Source organism: Aedes aegypti, chromosome 2 (genome assembly GCF_002204515.2).
Source record: "Aedes aegypti strain LVP_AGWG chromosome 2, AaegL5.0 Primary Assembly, whole genome shotgun sequence".
Lineage (NCBI taxonomy): Eukaryota > Metazoa > Arthropoda > Insecta > Diptera > Culicidae > Aedes > Aedes aegypti.
This window is the reverse complement of record NC_035108.1, coordinates 315,508,002-315,527,420: the sequence shown is the minus strand read 5'-3', so window position 1 is coordinate 315,527,420 and position 19,419 is coordinate 315,508,002. Positions and strand designations below refer to the sequence as shown.

The following is a 19,419-nucleotide window of genomic DNA, read 5'->3' as shown; positions in this document are numbered from 1 at the left end:
TCTTGTTTTGGGCACTCTCCGTAGGCCTTATCCAGGCTCTCATAGAACTCATCCTTCATGTCATCGGGCTTATCGTTCGTTGGCGCATATATGCTGATCAGGCTGTAGTTGAAGAACTTGCCCTTAATTCTCAACATACAGATTCGGTCGCTTACCGGTTTCCAACGAATAAGTCACTTCTTTTTGTATTTGTATTTGTATTTTGACTATAGGCTATAAGCACGTTACCCTTACTTAAAATTAACAAACAAATTTAGTCTCTTAAAAATATTCTTAATCTACTACGAATTTCATCACTTGTCATATTAATAGAAATAACATCCTGTTGTCAGTCTGTTGAAGTCATTCATAAATCTAGCTGTAGACTCATGCTGGGTGTAGTTTCTCGACCTCAATGGGGGATCAAACACCCTTCTGCGGCGAAGTGAAACTGGACTGGTGTTAAAACTAAGCCGATCGTACAAAAGTGTACTCCTTATGCGTCCACTCAAAATATTGCAGAAAAATACAATGTCTGCGATCTGATGTCTGTGGCTTATGCTGTCGATATCTACAAGACGGCAAAGTTCATCGTAGTCAGGCATTTGCTCCCTAGTTCATCCTATGTTTCTCATCGCAAATTTCACGAACTTTCTCTGGATTACTTCAAGTCTTTGCACATGTATATCATATTGGGGACGCCACACAACGCTCGCAAAGCTTAGTCCTTACTAGGTTGGTGTAGATTGTTAAAATAGCATGAGGATCATCGAAATCTCGGCCAAAACGTCGAGTCAGCGCGATAGTTGAAGTGATTCCTTAACAACTGTGTTGATGTGGTCGTTAAACGTTAAGCACTGATCTATCGTCACACCTAGATCTCGAACAGTTTCTACGCGCCGCAAGATCGTGTGTCCCAAGCTGTAGTCAAACATAATTGGTTGAACTCTTCTTGCGTATGTTATTACAGAGCATTTGCTTGGATTAATGCTCAGCATATTCACGTCGACGAATCTTTCAAAGTTGCGAAGGTCATGCTGAAGCAAAAGACAATCATCGATGATCTTCACTGGCAGGAATATTTTTACATCGTCAGCATAGATCAGCACAATTGCCTTTGTCATGAACGAGGGTAGACCATTCATAACCATAACGAAAAGCAGTGGACCAAGATGGCTACCTTGTGGAACTCCAGAATGTACACAAAACGATTCAGACGTATTATTGAGCACTCTAACGAACTGTGTTCTGCCTTATAAGTATGTCCTTATCTATTCGAACAGCATTCCGCTGATCCCGAAGTTGGTCACAGCGCGCATAATACTGTCTATTCCCACGACGTCAAAAGCCTTGCTCATATCTGTATATACACAGTCAACTTGATATCCCTTGGAGACAAAGTCGGTGACCATGGAACTGAACTCACACAGGTTCGTCACAACTGACTTACCTTTGAGAAAGCCATGCTGTACAGCAGAAACACGTTTGAACAATTTTGGTGTCGCGGACTGAATTGCTATCCACCGGTAGTTCTCAGTGTCTGAACGCGAGCGCTTTTTATGAACCGGAGTTATGTGAGATATTTCCAGAGATGTGGAAAATAGCCAGATGAGAGCGATGAGTTGAACAGAATGGATAGTGGTTCACAAAGTTCGTCCTTGAATTCTTTGAGAATCTCTGCTGGCAATTTGTCTGGACCTGCTGTTTTGCTTGAATCAAGATCTGCCAAACCTTGATTCACTTCATCTTGAGATAATTGCATTACATCACCATGCGCGGTCATTGGAGGATTATAGTCGTTTGGAATATCGTCGCGATAAACACTCTTAAAGTATTCGGCGAAAAGTTGAGCTGTGTCTTATCCATTTGAAGAGGATCTGTTACCATACTTAATGACCTGTGGAACTCCTGTGTTCTTACGCCTACCATTTACGAATTTCCCGAATGATTTAGGATTTGCTTTGATCCCATTTTGAATCTTAGAGATGTAAACTTGATACTTCATCTGCTTCCCAATCACTATGAAGCCAACTCCACGTTCTGCTCTGTCCCCGAGCAGAAGAAAATAACTACTGAATACCAAATTGAGGTATTCCATACCAGATAATTTCCAATACTACATACCTGAATGAGGTATAAATTAGCCCTGCATAAGAGGTAAAATACCTCAAATAATATCTCAAGCATATTCTACGAACACCAAACTGATAACTAGATCAGGTATTGTAATACCTCAATAATACTTGATGGATTTTCATATAAAAATGAAATTTTTCAATTGTAGTTCAATACCTCCAGCAGACCTCAATAGCTGTTCAATACCTCAATGAAGTATTTTTAATTGTTTTAAAGATTTTTTTCAATACCATTATAATACCAAATTGAGGTATTGACAACTGAACAATACCTAATTTTGGTATGATACCAAAAAATGGTATGCATAAGTTATTGGGGAGTTATTTGTTCCTCCTCGGGTCGCCACCACTGTAGTAGATGTGGTACTTGATTGATGGGGTCCACCGCTCGGAATTCGCGTTCTTCGGTTCTTGGCCAGCGTATTTCCTGGATAGCTACTACGTTCACGCCGACATTCCGCAGTTCACGAGCCACGAGTCCAACATGCGCGTCAATCCGTTTGCTCTACTTTTGTCTTTCTTGGTTGGTGAAAAGTCTTCGATAGGCCACCTAGCCAGGGTTGCGCTACCTACATCATGCTAGAGGGGCTGCCTCCTCGGTACTGACATGATACAGCATTGTTCTTTACATGATGACCATGGTCATAGCCATCACACCTTTATCAGGGCTTTGGACCTGTAGCTCTGGTTCTCAATAGTTTCAAGTTCTTTCGGACATGCTACTATGGTGAGCCGTCATGCGCTAGCGGTGTTCCTCAGTAGTTACACTAGGACAATTTCTTCAAGGATTACTCATGATATTAATCTAGTGATTTCTTCAGAAGATTCCTCTACGGAAACATACAAAGGTATCTCCAAGTAGTCCTCTCAAGATTCTTCCAGGAATTATTTCGGAGATTTCCTCCGGGATTCCCCCACTGATTTTCAAAAAAAATATTTTTGTCAAAATTGATACGTTCTGATGATACAATAAGAATCTTGAAATGATTCTGAACCATAATGATTATATGGACAATTTCTCAAGAAGTAGTTATTTTCGAATTATATGGAGTTAAATGCAAAAAAAATAATATTTAAATATTAAAATAGGCCATTTTTATTAGTTATTCGTGATTCGATTCGAAAAGTATAAACTTCAATGTATCTCTTAAGATGTGTGGAATACTTTGTTGAAAGCCTTTTGCAGTTTTTAGAAGTTTCTATTATTATGACTACGAATTTCTTCGCCCTCATTTAAAATGTATTTTCCAATATTTTACCAAATGAGTCACGCATTTGGCGCCCTCTTAGGGCTGGTGCATTTGGCAAGGGCCGACCTGGCCAACTGCAGGCTACGGCGCTGATTGCAATGCCCCTGGATTCAACAATGGAAATTGTTAAAGCTTCACGAGCATTGTAAATATCAAGTTTTGCTAACAAAGAAATGTTAACATCAAGATTTATATCGATGTATGTTTCCTATTTATTCCAGTTGGCTCAAAAATAATTGAAAGTGGAGATGATAAGATTGACAATCGTTTCATGGAATATTTGAAATATAACAGCGACATGATCAGAATCAAAAAGTAGCATGAGTAACCAGTTAGCTACAAAGGTGATTAGAATCGGTTAATACCAAATCAATCGTAGATGGGTTTCTAGAAGAGGAGAAACATGTAGGACTATCAGGGTATTGAATTGAAAAATATCTTGAAGAGCACTTATCAAATAAAATTCTGCCATTGGAATTACTTTGTGAAATTCCATGAGCAATGTTTGGCATGAAAGTCACCAGAATTCGACTTCATTTTTTTCCTTGTCTCAAGATCTTTACTCCATATTGCACCTCGTAAGGGTGAACTACCTAATCTTAAGACCTTCAAATTCTACATAGAGTAAGGAGTCATTCAAAAATGACATCCATCATTTGTGGGATGGAGGGTGGTTTAGAAATCCTGAAAAACCGATTAACGTCATTTTGAATCTTCCCTAGTCTGTATTTGTTTTTTTTTGTTTCTAAAGAAATGATCATTTACTACATTTCACCATCTCATTTGACTCATTGCTCCCTCAAAAGACAGCATTGTCAAAAAGTTCGTTTTCCCACAGCAGAACAACTCAATCATCTAGGTGCCGTTTACATTTTGAACTCAATCTGTACGCCCGATCGTAAAACCGTTCCAGTTTGGAGGAGGAAAATTATCTGCAAACTGTTTGGCGTTTCAGTTCTGGGGGCGAAAATCAGTGCAAAGCAGCAAAACAGAACCGAAGAGAAGTTTCTTTTTAGTGTAAACATAAGATCCAGACTCTCCGCCTCGCGCGAAAGGAAGCATCCAGTGGGAGCAGTGAGTGGAGTGGAAAGTGCTCGTCAAGACGAGGAGCCAAGTCGCAGTGGCATAAAAATTACAAATTGAATCGTTCCCGCGTGCACTAGCATGTGAATTTGATTTGTGTATACATAACGGCGAGGTGCTGCGTGGGAGAAGCTAGGAAAACCCGTCACTGAGTGCGCACCCAGGTCTTGGTGAAACGAGCGAGAAGAAGTACTCTTCATTACTACGGCCCCGTCAGAAGCGCGGGAAAAGAATACATAGCATCGTAAGTTGAAGGATGTTAATTCTAGGGAAAAATATTAGCATGTCCAACGAAAAGGAAAACCTTTTCTAGTTTATGCAAAAACAGCCAGCAAAATAATTTGGAACAAGCAATAATTGGGTATAAATTGGCAAATTAAATTTCCAAAATAGCATTTATGAATAATTTTGCACAACAATTTAAGAAACATCTATCTATATAAATAAAAATGGAATGGTGTTTGTATGTCACGAAATGGCTTCCGAACGGGTTAGCGGATTCGGATGATTCTTTCTCCATTTTGTTCGTCAAGGGTTCCGACGTGTTTGTGTGTTTAAAAGTTCCAGGACTTTCACCGGGAAAGCCGGAAAAACGACAGTGAACGGAACTGTAATTTTGTATGGGACGATTTGTAGCGGTTTTCATCAGCCTACTTTATGGCAAGACGAAGTTTGCCGGGACCACTAGTTTCATATAAAAATTAAAAATAGCGCTTTAAGTCTTCTATATACCAATATTTGTATTGGCCCTTTTTTGATAATATATTTTTACATTCTCTTTTCCAATTTATCAATGCTTAGTTTTAATGTATCATTCGTTTTTTTGTAATTGTATAGTTTTATATTTTCATTTTTTAAACATTATTAGTTTTCTTATGTTAATTTCAGTTTATAATTACTTATTTACAGTTTTTTTTATACAAGAATAGCATTTGACTAAGTATTGCTATTTTTCAATTTATCATTGCTTGATTTGAACGACTATATTTCAAAGTGCTATCTTGAACTTTATTATTGCTAAAAGTGTTCAATCTATTGCTTGTGTCTAACTATTTTATTGACTAGTTTTTGATGAACCACAGAGTGCTCCCCTTCTCTAAAAGCTTGCTTCTTAAGCTGCCGTTACTGTACTGCGAGCGGTGCAAGTAGTGTCGAGAGGAAGCAGAATTCAGTGAACTGTGCTCGAATGGTGTTGGGAAGCCCCGTTGAATGATATTCTACAGTCTATGTGGGGAAACTATAAAAAAGAGGGCGTCAAAGGAAGGGAAAGCGCCAAGAAAGCGGTTTAAATAGAGATATCATTAGTGTAAGTTGTGATTTCAATGGCGTTTGCGTGTTCGCCGAGATGAAGCTGGGAAAGTCATGCTATGGTGCATTTGTGTGTCGTTTTTGCAGGACTTGCAGACTCGTCGAGGGATATTGATTGCCGGTTGGGAGAGGATTTCGACTGTTGAAATCGATATCGATTGACTGTTCAAGGTGAGTAATGTTTACAAAGGTTAAAATATATGCCATTATTATAGAATGTTCAATATCGACACTCACTTTTGTACATTTGATCAATGAAACATTTAGGTTATACTCATGAAGATTCTGAGCTATGGCTATAGCTGTGTCAACTAGAGAAGCTATTTTATAGTAAAGCAGATATTGATGGGTCTAAATATTTTTTTGTTTTTTTTTTTTTAATTCGAAAGCAAGAAAAACGACGAGCTGTTAAATTTTCAAACAGTTTATATCATCAATCAATAATAGCCCTATAAGCTCAAAAAGGCAAATTATCGGGTTTAAACCTGAATAGAGTCCTGAAATGTTGAACTCAAATGTTGAGTGTATTTTGTTTACCGTGCCCCATTCGAAATGTCAGATAGGAACAACCCCAGTGTTGAAACTAAAACCACTGTGGCGTTTTTGTTTATTTAGTGTACGACAAACATGATCAAAAGTGTCAAGATTCATATCTTCTTTCTGGCATTACGTCCCCACTGGGACAGAGCCTGCTTCTCAGCTTAGTGTTCTTATGAGCACTTCCACAGTTATTAACCTTTACGTTACCGGCCTCTGACAAGGCATTTTCAAATGGCTGCCATTTCGTCAATTCCCATTCGATTTTTTTGAAACCACTGTCAGTTTACTTTAAAAAGGTTTCAGTTATTTGTCATAAATGGAGAATGCTGAATTCGGAACCATGCCGGAGATATTCCGGATTGTACTGGGGTTACGAGGGTGCCAAATTCGGGAAATGTGATTATTTTTTTATTTATTTCAGCTACAACACTAAAGTTTTTATGTAAAACGTGAGATAATGGTAGATTGTCATCAATTCAACATAATTTGAATAAGTGGACCGTTCCAGAACATCGTAGCCGGTTCCGCCAGGGCCAGTTTGGGGACATTTCCGTTTCATGTCCAAAACATACCGTGCGACGTCTCAATCTTCATGAATTCGGGAGAACATGTCAATAAAGGAAGAAAAAACTAAATTTCAATAGATTTGGCCACTCCAGAGCACCTGACACAGGTTCCGCCAGGGCCTCTTTGAGGACATTTCCGTTTTTTTGTCGAAAACATACCGTGCGACGTATCAATCTTCGTGAATTCGAGAGAACATGTCAATAAAAGAAGAAAAACTCCGGAAAAAACAGATATGGCCACTCCAGATCCTGGCACAGGTTCCACGAGGGCCTATTTGGGGACATTTCCGTTTTATGTCCAAAACATACCGTGCGACATCTCAATCTTCTTGAATTCAAGAGAACATGTCAATAAAGGAAGAATAAACTAAATATCCATAGATTTGGCTACTCCAGAGCACCTGACACAGGTTCCGCCAGGGCCTCTTTGAGGACATTTCCGTTTTATGTCCAAAACATACCGTGCGACGTCTCAATCTTCTTGAATTCAAGAGAACATGTCAATAAAGGAAGAAAAAACTAAATTTCAATAGATTTGGCCACTCCAGAGCACCTGACACAGGTTCCGCCAGGGCCTCTTTGAGGACATTTCCGTTTTTTGTCGGAAACATACCGTGCGTCTCCCTGCTTCAATCCGTCTAACGTCACGAACGAGGTTGACACCTCGTCTGCGATCCGAACACTTGATTTCGAACCATCCAGCGTAGCACGTATCAGCCTAATTAGTTTCGCCGGAAAACCATTTTCAGACATTATCTGCCACAGCTCATTTCTTTTCACTGAGTCGTACGCCGCCTTGAAATCAATAAACAGATGGTGAGTCTGCAAGTTATACTCCCGGAATTTGTCTAGGATCATTCGCAAGCTAAACATCTGGTCCGTTGTCGAACGGCCCTCACGAAAACCAGCTTGGTATTCGCCGACGAAGGACTCCTCGAGCGGTCTCAGTCTGTTAAACAGGATGCGCGACAGAATTTTGTACGCCGAATTCAGCAGGGTAATTCCTCTGTAATTGGCACACTCCAGTCTGTGCCCTTTCTTGTAGATAGGGCGGATGAGGCCATCCAACCAGCCAGTGGGCAATTCTTCGTCCTCCCATACCTTCAGAAGTACTCGGTGGATCGACTGGTAAAGCTGCTTGCTTCCGTGCTTGAGAAGCTCAACCGGTATCTCGTCCTTTCCAGCAGCCTTACAGTTCTTCAGCTCGCTGATAGCCTTTTTAACCTCTCCTATGGTCGGTGGGTCCACAGCTTGATCGTCATCATCTATGTTCATCCTGTTCCTCGCTACATTTCCATTCTCACCGTTCAACAATTGTTGAAAGTGCTCCTTCCACCTGGCAGCCACCGCCGTTTTATCGGTCAGCAAATTCCCTTCTCGGTCATTGCACATGGCGGGCACTGGTACGGTATTGTGCCGCGCACCATTGACCGTTGCATAAAATCTCCGCATATCATTCCGGTTCATGCTTTCTTGTGCATCAGCTACCACACTTTCTTCGTGCTGCCTTTTCTTTCTGCGGTGGATTCGCTTTTCTTCGGCTCTCGCTGCCCTGTACCGCTCTCTGTTCTGTCGGGTACCGGCCACAAGCATACGGCTTCTGGCGACATTCTTCATGTCTGTCACCCTCTGGCACTCTTCATCGAACCAGTCGTTCCGTCTTCGTCGTTGACCAGTGCCGATCACTTCCCGCGCCGTTGTTGTCACAGCTTCGTGGATAGGGTCCCACAGGCTTCCGACGTCTCCAGCAACGTTGACTCTTCCCAACTTCTCGTCTAGTTGCTGACGGTACTGCGCAGCTACCCCATCAGTCGACAAGCGTTGTATATTGAAGCGTAGCGTTCTGTGTGTTGCGGAACTCGTGACACTGGATAACCGCGCCCGAATTTTAGCTACAACGAGATAATGATCCGAGTCGATATTAGGGCCTCGGAAGGTCCTGACATCAATGACATCTGAGAAATGTCGCCCATCAACCAGCACGTGGTCTATTTGGGAGCAGGCATCGCCACTCGGGTGTCGCCAGGTGTGTTTGCGGATATTCTTTCGCGCGAAGTATGTACTGCTGATTGCCATCCCTCTAGCAACAGCGAAGGTTACTAGCCGCAGGCCATTATCATTGGTAACGGAATGAAGGCTTTCCGTTCCAATGACGGGTCGTTCACTATTATGTTTTCCTAATTTACCACGAAACCTATATCTACTACAGGTTCTTCTACAAATTATTCAGGATTTCGTCATCTTATTCCATCAAAGATCAATCCAAAAAATTCCTTAAGGAATTCCTTCAGGTATTTTTTTGAGTTTCTTGGATGCAGCCTTGGAGTGCTGCATCCAAGAACTTCTACAGAGATTGCTATGACAAATTCTTGGAAGATTCCTCTAGAAGTTAGTTACAAGGATTCCATCACGCGTTACCCAGGAATAACATCACGAATTCTTTTAGATAAGCACTTTTCAAGGGATTCCTCAAGGAATTCATCCTCAGAAATTCTCCCAATAATTTCACCAGGACTTTTTTCAGGGCATCCTCCTAATATTTATTTCTCCTTAAATTCCACAATGAGTTGTTTAAGAACTTCTATCAGGAATTTCTCCAGCGATTTTTGCAATAATGTTCTTACATTTCTCCAAGCATCCACCAAGGAGTTCCTTCAGGGATTCCACCAAGAATTCCAACAAGGATTTCACTAGGAAGCCTTCATAGATTCTACGAGAAATATTAAAAAGAAGTTCATCAAAACTTCCTACACGAGATATCACCAGCAAATCCTTTAGAGATTCCGCTTGCAAATTCTTGAAAGTTTTAAAAAAGACACCGACACGTTAGTAAGACGACGATTTGTCCTTTGAAGGAAGCACCACACTAGACAACTGACTAGCAGTTTCCTTCAGGTTATCCTTCAGTATTTTTCTAGGGAATCTTTAATGAATTATTTTACAACTTCCATCAATGTTTCCTTCAAAAATGATTCCAAAAATCTCTGAAGGGACCCTATAAGGCATTCGTCCTAGCATTTTTGCAGGAATTACTTCAAAAACCTACCGAAAATTTGTCCGTGATTTCCTAAGCAAATTTATCCATAAATTTCCTTCAGAATTTCTTGAAGGATTTTTTTTTCAAGGAATCTACCAGAAATTAGACCTTAGATAATCCTTTAGAAACTTCTTCAGGAATCCCTGAAGAAACTGCTGTTTTGATTCCTAGGAGGAACTCCTTAGAGTGTCACTGAATGAAGCTGCTTGAAGAATTCCTGAAAACTCTCAAGAATCGCTGGAGTAATTCCGCGAGAAATTCTTTGAAAAAACTCGGATGAATCTTTTGACGATTTCCGGGGTTGATTTCCAAAGAAATTCCCGGAGGAATCCCTTGATGAATTTCGCAAAGAATCCTTCGAGAAATTTTGGAAGGAGTCTCATAAGTAATAAAATCCTTATAATAAATTTCTGGTTAAATCCTTGGAGGAATTCCTGATAACCCTAGATAATCCTTGGAGATATTCCGGGAGAAATTTTTTAAGCATTAATACCTTGAGAATTTTCGAGGCATCCCTTGATAAATTCCGGGAGAATGGCTTGAAGAATTTTTTAAGCATTAATACCTTGAGAATTTTCGGGCAGCCCTTGATAAATTCCGGGAGAATGGCTTGAAGTATCCTGTACAGTAACCCGTGGAAGAAAATTCTGGTAGAATTCCTTAATTAATTCTAGGCGAAATCCAAATAACTCAAGAGGAATTTCAGAAGGAATCTTTAGAAGAATTCCTGATAGAATCCCTGAAATCATAGAAGTATTTCTAATGGAATCCATGCAAGAACTACTGATGGAATCCTTGCAAAAACTCTCAGTGAAATGTGTTAAACAACTCCTGATGAAATCCCTATAGAAATTTCTGATGTAATCTCTGGAGGAACTTCCGATGCAAGCATTAGAGAAACTCTGGATAGATTTTCTGTAGGAATGCTAGGTAGAATCTCAGAAGGAACTCCTAATGGAAACCCTGGAGGAATTCGTGATAAAGTCACTAGAAGAACTTCTGATCGAATCCCTGGAATCTAATGGAATATTTAAAGGAACTCCTTATGGGATCCCTATAGGAACTCCTGATGAAATCCCTGGAGGGATTACTGATAATATGCCTGGTGAAACTCTGTAAAAATCCTGATGGGATTCCTTGAGGAATATCTGATGCAATATCTAGAGGCATTCTAGGTGCAATCTCCGAAGAAACTCCTGATGGAATCCCTAGAAAAACTTCTATTGTTATCCCAGTAGGCATTTCTAATTGAATCCCTTTGGAAATTCCTGATAAAATTCGAATAAGAACTCCTGTTGAAAAACTCAGGGGAACTCCTGATGGAATCCCTACAAAAACTTTTATTAGGATCCCCGGAGGAATTCCAGGTGGAACATCCAATGAAATCCCTGAAGGAAATCCAAATGTAATCCCTAAAAGAACTCCTGTAGTTATCCTCAGGATAACTTCTGACATAATCCCCTGAAGAACTTCTGGTGTAATCCCTGGAGTTCCAGGTGGCATCACTGAAGAAAAACTTCCGATTTAATATCTGGAGTAATTCATGATGGAATCTTTGCAGGAACTCCTATTGAAATTTCTGAAAAAATTACTGACAAGGTTCCTGATGACGCTCCTGATAGAATCTCCAGAGTAACTCCTTATAATATACCTTCACGAAATTCTGATGGAACTCCTCGAAGAACACCTGATATAATCTCTGGAGGAACTCCTGATAGAATCTCTGGAACAATTCCAGATAGAATCTCTGAAGAACCTCTTGATACAATTCCTGATGATATCCCCAGAAGAACTCAAAAGTTACTAGTGATAGAATCCCTATAGAAACTCCTGATGGAATCCCTGGAGGAAATCCTGGATTTCTTGGAGGAATTCCTAAAGATATTCTTGAGGGAATTATTGGGAAACTTCTGATAATATTCCTAGAAGAACTGATGGAATTGCTAGAGGTACTCCTGATGGAATCCATTGAGAAGTTTCAGGTGCAATCCCTGAAGGAACTCCTCATGGAATCCCTGGAGGAACTCCTGATGAAATCCTCAGAAGAACTTCTGTTATTATCCCAGTAGGAGTTTCCAATTGAATCGCTATAAGAGTTCCTAATGGAATACCTTGGAACTCCTGATGAAATCCCAATAAGAACTCCTGATGGAATCACTATCTTCAGAATAACTCCTGATGATATCCCTTGAACAAGTTCTGGTGTAATTCCTGGAAGAGTTCCAGGTAGAATCTCCGAAGAAAAACTTCTGATGTAATCTCTAAAGGAGCTCCTGATAGAATTTTAATAGTTATTTGTATTGAAATTTCTGAAGAAATTACTGACAAGATTCCTGATGGCACTCCTGATAGAATCTCTAGAGTAACTCCTTATGATATCCCTACAAGAAATCCCGATGGAATTCCTCGAGGAATTCCTGATATAATCTCTGGAAGATTTCCAGGAGGAATCTTCGAGAAAACTCATGATGCAATACCAGGAGTAACTCCTGATAAAATCCCCAAAATAACTCTGATGGAAGCTCTAAAAGATAAGATCCCTATAGGAACTCCTGAAGAACTGAAAGATTTTCTAGAGGTACTTCTGATGAAATCCCTTGAGGAGTTTCAGGTGCAATCCGTGAAGGAACTCCTGATAGAATCCCTGGATGAACTCCTGATGAAACCCCTGCTGCTGATAGAATCCCTATAGGAAGTCCTGATGGAATCCTTGGAGGAACAACTGATGTAATCTCTAGAAGAACTTCTGTTATTATCCTAGTAGGAGTTCCCAATTGAATCGCTATAGGAGTTCCTGATGGAATCCCTTGGGAACTCCTGATGAAATCCCAATAAGAACTGCTATTGAAACACTCAGGGGAACTCCTGATGGAATCAGTATCCTCAGAATAACTCATGATGACATCCCTTGTAGAACTTCTGGTGTAATTCCTGGAGGAGTTCCAGGTGGAATCTCTGAAATTTAACTACTCATGTAATCTCTAGGGGATCCTGATGAAATCTTTATAGGAACTCGTATTGAAATTACTGACAAGATTCTTGATGGCACTCCTGATGGAATCTCCAGAGAAACTCCTTATGATATCCCTACAAGAAATCCTAATGGAATTCCTCGAGAGACTCCTGATATAATCTCTGGAGAAACTCCTGATAGAATCACTGGAGGAATTCCAGGTGGAATCTCTGAGAAAACTCTTAATGCAATCCCTGGAGGAACTCCTGACGAAGTCCCCAGAAGAACTATGATGAAAGCCCTGAAGGTGCTGCTGATAGAATCCCTATAGGAACTCATGATGGCATCCCTGGAGGAACTCCTGCTGGAATCCTTGAAGAAATTCCTTAAGATATTCTTGAAAGAACTCTTGAGGGAATCATTGGAAGAACTCGTGATAATATCCCTAGAAGAACTTATGGAATTGCTTGAGGTACTCCTGATGGAATAACTTTGAGGGGTTCCAGGTACAATCCCTGAAGGAACTCCTAATGGAATTTATAGAGAAATTCCTAAAGATGTTCTTGAAGGAACTCCTGATGGAATCCCTGGAGGAACTGCTGATGGAATCCCCAGAAGAACTCTGATGGAAGCCCTAAAGGTACTCCTGATAGAATCCTTAAAGGAATTCCTTCCAATATCCCTTGAAGGAATCCCTATGGAATCCTCTAGGGGCTCCTGATACAATTTCTGGAGAAACTCCTGACAGAATCTCTAGAGGAATTCCAGGTGGAACCTCTGAAGAAACTCTTGAAGCAATCCCTGGAGGAACTCCTGATGAATTCCCCAGAAAAATTCTAAAGGTACTGCTGAAAGAATCCATATAGGAACTCCTGATGGAATCCTTGGAGGAATTCTCAAAGATATTCTTGAAGGAACTCTTGATGGAATCATTGGAAGAACTCCTGATAATATCCCTAGAAGAACTTATGGAATTGCTTGAGATACTCCTGATGGAATCTCTTTGAGGAGTTCCAGGTGCAATCCCTGAAGGAACTTCTGTTGGATTTTTTAGAGGTATTCTTAAAGATGTTCTTGAAGGAACTCCTGATGGAATCATTGGAGGAACTCCTGATGAAATTCCCGGAAGAACTCTGATGGAAGCCCCTAAAGGTATTTCTGATAGAATTCCTAGATAAACTCATAAACTCCTGATGGAACCCTTGTAAAAATTTCTAAAGACATTCTTGAAGGAACTCCAAATGAAATCAATGGAGGAACTTCTGACGAAATCCCTTGAAGAATTCATGATGGAATTCCTAAAATAGCTCCTGATGAAATCCTTGGAGCAATTCCTGATAAGACTCCTAATTTAACTCCTGGTAGAATCCCTATAGGAATTCCTTATAATATCCCTAGAAGGAATTCCAAGAGGAACTCCTGATGTAATCACGCTGTGTCAGAAATCGTTATTAACACAACAAAAAAGTCCAAGTATTAGGCACCTACCATTCGAAAGATGTAGTATTCAAGCATCTTCTCCGTGGATATGAAAAATATTTTATTCTCGGAGCTATTTTGGAAGTGATATTCAAATGCTTCAAAATATTCCCCGACGGTGCATCATTATTAATTTGTAAATCAACCAAGTAATTATCAGCTTTGCATTAAGCATTCAAAACCTTTGCATTAAGCATTCAAATTTGAAATTATTTCTTGGATAAAATCAGAGGTTAGAGTGATATATATATTTAACATTATTTATAAGAAGTTTAAACTAGAGCTTATCTATATGGTATTACTATATTCAGCCATTCCATGAAAAACCGATCTATTGGGTCACCAAATTCCGTGAAAATTTGCTATTTGGTTCCTTATCTGATATAAGGATACACGTGTTTTTGGATTGTTTTTATTAGGGTGACCATTTCTGAAATAAAGTGTCCAAAAAAATATCACGACTTTGCAAAATTTTCAGCTTTTAAATAATTATAACTTTTGAACCGCTTGACCGATTGTCAATTTTCCAGCTGAAGATTTTGACTTTTCAAGAAAAATATAAAAATTCACAAAAATTGTTTTTTTTTAACATGAAAAATAAATAAAAAAAACCGTTTTTTCGTGTTTTGAAGGCCTTGGGATCAAAGGGGCTATTGTCGTTGTATATATTTTTGAAAATAAAAAATCAGTCATATATGAGTAAATGTAGGTCTCAGCGCATTAGATTATTTATTTAAAAAAAAAATCATAACTTTTAAACAGCTCAACCGATTTCCAATCTTTTTTATGCATAGCTTAAGATTTCAACTTTACAAAAAAAAATATATATATATATATAAAACTCTGATTTTTTTTACATGAAGAAATATAAAAATTCCCTGAAAAACTAGAATTTTTTTTATATTTTTCCATGTGAATCATGTGCTCTCGAGAAGTTTCGGTGTAAATAAAGGGTCCTAAACATCACTATTCAATATCTTAGTGAATTTATGCTATAGATCTAGGGCACACTACATTATCCTTTAAAGAAGACAAAGCTCGACTGCATTTCCGCGAACATTCGTAACATTCTGGATTTATCGTAAGAGCACATTCACTATCAGCATGAGAATACAATATTCCCTGTCCGTGCATCGTCGTATCTACTGCAGCGAGACAAGGACTGAGCAAGTAAATGGTTCTGACAGCACCGAGCAGAATAAATAGAAATCGATGCTGATCTTGGCTCTGGAATCACATCAGCAGCCAGCACGAGACTCCTGCAGGGGTCCCAGAGCGACCCATGCTGAACATACTGAAGACGGTGGTGCCCTATTTATTTATGTGTAGTAATACATTTCTAACCTATTGATACAACTGTGCGCTGGGCATGCTGAGAAACACAGATATTTACCGACGGGGGAGCAAAGAAAAGGACAATATGTAGCCCGGCATGAAGGCGGTTTTCCACCGTGGAATTAATGGTGGGTGGTGACATGTGCAATTTTTTATCCCATCGATGCGACTATGTCGTGTGCACTGCACCGTTCGTTTCCCAGATTTTTACCCTGATAAAACGTATTATTGAAATACAATTTGCTTTATTGTAACAGCATTAGTATATTTTACAACATGTTTACCATTAAACGAAATCTCGCGTTCAGTATCATACAGGCGTATCTACAGTGATCGATTTCTCTTCGTCGACTTTCTCTTTTGATTAGCTCACAAAATCCAAACGATTTCCGAAATATTTTACGATGCAGGATGACGAAGGACGATGAGTACTTTCTACTGAATCGAAAATAACAGCTGGAAATGTTCACCAGGCCAAGTAATAAGCGGAAAAGAAAATCGATGAAGAGAAATCGATCACTGCAGTTAGGTCCTTATGATACTGAACGCGAGAAATGTATTTTTTTTAAATTGGTTTTAAATTTTGTATTTTGTTTCTCATCGTAATAGGCTGTTTTTCATCACGTCAATCTGTCATGAAACGGCCTACTTTCCTGCACTGAAGTATGCAGTGCGGGAATAGTCATTACCTAACTAAAACCAGTGCTGTGATGATTCATTACGCAACTTTTTCTCATTACGCAACTGTTTTCAGTTGCGTAATGAATCATAACACAAGCATTGCTCAGAAATTGTAAAATAAAGGTGGATGCATTCCGATATAATTTTTTGTTGTACGTAACTCGTTGCAGAACTCGATTTTTACAGCATGAGTCGTAAAACTATCCTACGAGGCTTGCCGAGAAAAAATCATCATTCTGCAACTTGTTCCGTAAACTACTATTAAACAATTTAATACGGGGGTCGTTAAGTATTTTTACAATTGAATTTTATAAAATTTTCTATACAAAACTCAACTTATTGAAACATTTAACAATAAATAAATTATAACCTTCATTGTACATCAAAGGTTTTATGGTGGTTGAATAGGTTAAACTATTAAATGAATTGTAAATTCTTATTCGGGCAGCCCGATTGGAACAGATTCGGTGTCGTCAGACACCATGAGAGCGTAACAACGGCGAATAGTCAAGCAGCTGACGAAGCAGCCAGCCGTGATTATCACTGCAAATGAGGTTGGATAAGAGGATCGGTTGCCGGTGCTGACTTTTAGATTTCATCGACGGTAAACAGTGAGCAAGGATGAGCTGGCGTTTTTTACTGTCGAGTATCGATGAATATTCAATATTGTCGTCGTATACTGTTCTAGTAGTTCTTCATAGAGGGGTACAGAAAATCCATTTCATGTACTTACCGTTTAGTAAGAATCTAAACAGTGTATAGTGTTTCATATAGGCGCATTCATACGATTTAAATAAAATCTATAAATTTTGTTCTAATTTTCGGACCAGTTATTGGACCGAAAATAATTGTATCGATATCGGAAAACTTAGGGTCACGTTCTTGCGTGTATTCTAACCAGTACACTAGGTCCGTTGGTTTTCACGAGTAAAAAACACGAAAAATATGTTTTTATAAACTCTACGCGAACATAAGGAAAGGAGAAGGGGATAGTATTTTTCAATTAATTTGAAAATTCTAGAAAATAAATATGGTGGAAGAGCAGCAAAATAACATATTTTGATATTCATGATTAACGAACGAGCCCCAAGAGAATCGGATTTTTATTTTTGCAGAAATTTTACGATTCCAATATCAAATTTTAGAAATGCTTATCCTTCCCCATACCAGCGTAACATAAATATTTTCATCGAATTCGTGATTGTTGTTTAATCAGACTAATAAAACATGAGCCTCGTCCTTGCCTTCGTGACCAGAAGCAGCGTTCGCTTCCTGCCGTCGTCATTGTCGTGCCTTTCTTTCGAACGAGTGTTCACAATTGGTATTGATTACAAACGCTTTTACCGGGGCTGCTTCCTTCCGCACGTTCAATCAAACCCACAACACCGTCTAAGCTTAGCTAGACTGGCTCGACATTCAACCGGGGGACGGTCAGCCAATCAACTTCGTATAGAAGATCGATACGGTGCTCCATCGGACTTGTAATCAAAAAGGGACCAAATAAAAATAAAGTCTCCCCAAATTTTACGATTCGAATAATGTACGATGGACGCCGGTTATAAAATAAACAGTTTAATGTGGTTTGGATGCACAAGTTAAACGGATGAATTGAAGAATACTTAAACGGTTATTTGTAAAGGTGAAGATTGGTGATTTTTTTTATAACTCTGTACATATGTGGTATTGTTTCTAAAAGCTTGCAATCAGACAGATCAGATTGATTTATGATCTCCTAATGCTTCCAAAACTCAACTAATAATATTCCCACATAAACCAAAAGCTCTTTATTTGAAACCTTCAAGTAGACATGTTGTCACGAAAATTGGTCAGATGAACTTAAGTATCTAGGGCTCAGGCTAGATAAGAATTTGACTTTCAAAAATCACATGCATTCAAGCCAAATGTAATAAATATGTAAAATGTCTCTATTCCCTTATTAACAGAAAATCAAAACTTAGTCTTAAGAACAAGCTTTTGATATTCAAACAAATTTTCAGGCCAGCCATGTTGTATGCTGTACTAATATGGACTAGCTGTTGTAATACCAGGAAAAAAGCTCTGCAGAGAATTCAAAATAATTTTTTTTTCAAATGATTCTGAAGCTTCCTCCCTAGTATAGTACCAATGAGTTACATAGAATGTCCAATGTTGAAAAATTGGAACAAATGTCAAATAAAAAACAAAAAACGATACAATCTTTTATTGCCACGATTTATGCGTTACATGTTTAGGTTAAGTTAGGTTAAGTAAATTAAAAACGTTATTTTTTTCTCTTATAAGCAGGTGAAATCAACTCACCCGTAAAAAATCTGAAATGCTACGGCAAATGAAATGTAATATGTTGTTAACAAAATGTTAATAATATCTTATTTTTTTTTAACCAAATTAGGATGATAGTGTTTCCTAATAACACGAAACACCTAGATATAAGAAATTAATGTATTGTTTGGAATGATACTAATAAAGAAATTAAAAAAAAAACAACAAAGGTATACCGTGCTGCGTCAATAATCGGACGCTTAAGCAGGGACCAATGTTCAAATTCTATTTTGAATAGATTGTTTCTAGAAATAGATAATGTTCTGTGCTGCTACACATTCATTTATATATTATATAAGTGACGATTATGAGTGTTTGATGGAAAATGAATATTTTTAAATAGCCAAATTAATTATGCTTGTCTTGTCCTCAAATCCGGACACTTGGAACAAGCCTTGTCTTGAAATCCGGACACTTCTGAATCGAAATCTGGACAGCAGAATAACATAATGAAATATTTGTGTAAAAAAGGTAATTTGCTTACCATAATCCAATCAAACTCCACATTGTTACGCTTTTGATGCACTCATTTACTCTACGTTGCGCAAAAAATGTTAAATGTATGTAAAATAGGGTTTTCAGAACCTCAATCGAAGTCATAGATATCCGGTTAGACGCTTGTGTCTTTGAACTGCGGAAATACATGAATCTCACATTTTATCTTCTATATAAATAAAAATGGAGTGGTGTTTGTATGTCACGAAATGGCTTGAAAACGGCCTAGCGGATTTTGAAAATTCTTCCATTGTTATGT

The 19,419-nt window shown here is 38.8% G+C and overlaps 1 long non-coding RNA gene across 6 annotated transcripts in view; it reads left to right on the top strand.

The window, feature by feature from the left end:
• LOC110676731 overlaps positions 1-5,927 on the top strand; it is a 34,957-nt gene extending 29,030 nt beyond the window's left edge. For 2 of the 6 annotated variants that reach the window (XR_002500671.1, XR_002500666.1), the window contains exons 3-5: positions 4,203-4,691; positions 5,513-5,753; positions 5,843-5,926. This is a non-coding gene — a long non-coding RNA (uncharacterized LOC110676731). Of the gene's footprint in view, positions 1-4,202; positions 4,692-5,512; positions 5,754-5,842 lie in introns of all 6 variants that reach the window. The other 4 variants (XR_002500668.1, XR_002500670.1, XR_002500669.1 and 1 more) reach the window with 4 other exon arrangements.
• The last annotated feature ends 13,492 nt before the right edge of the window (positions 5,928-19,419 follow it).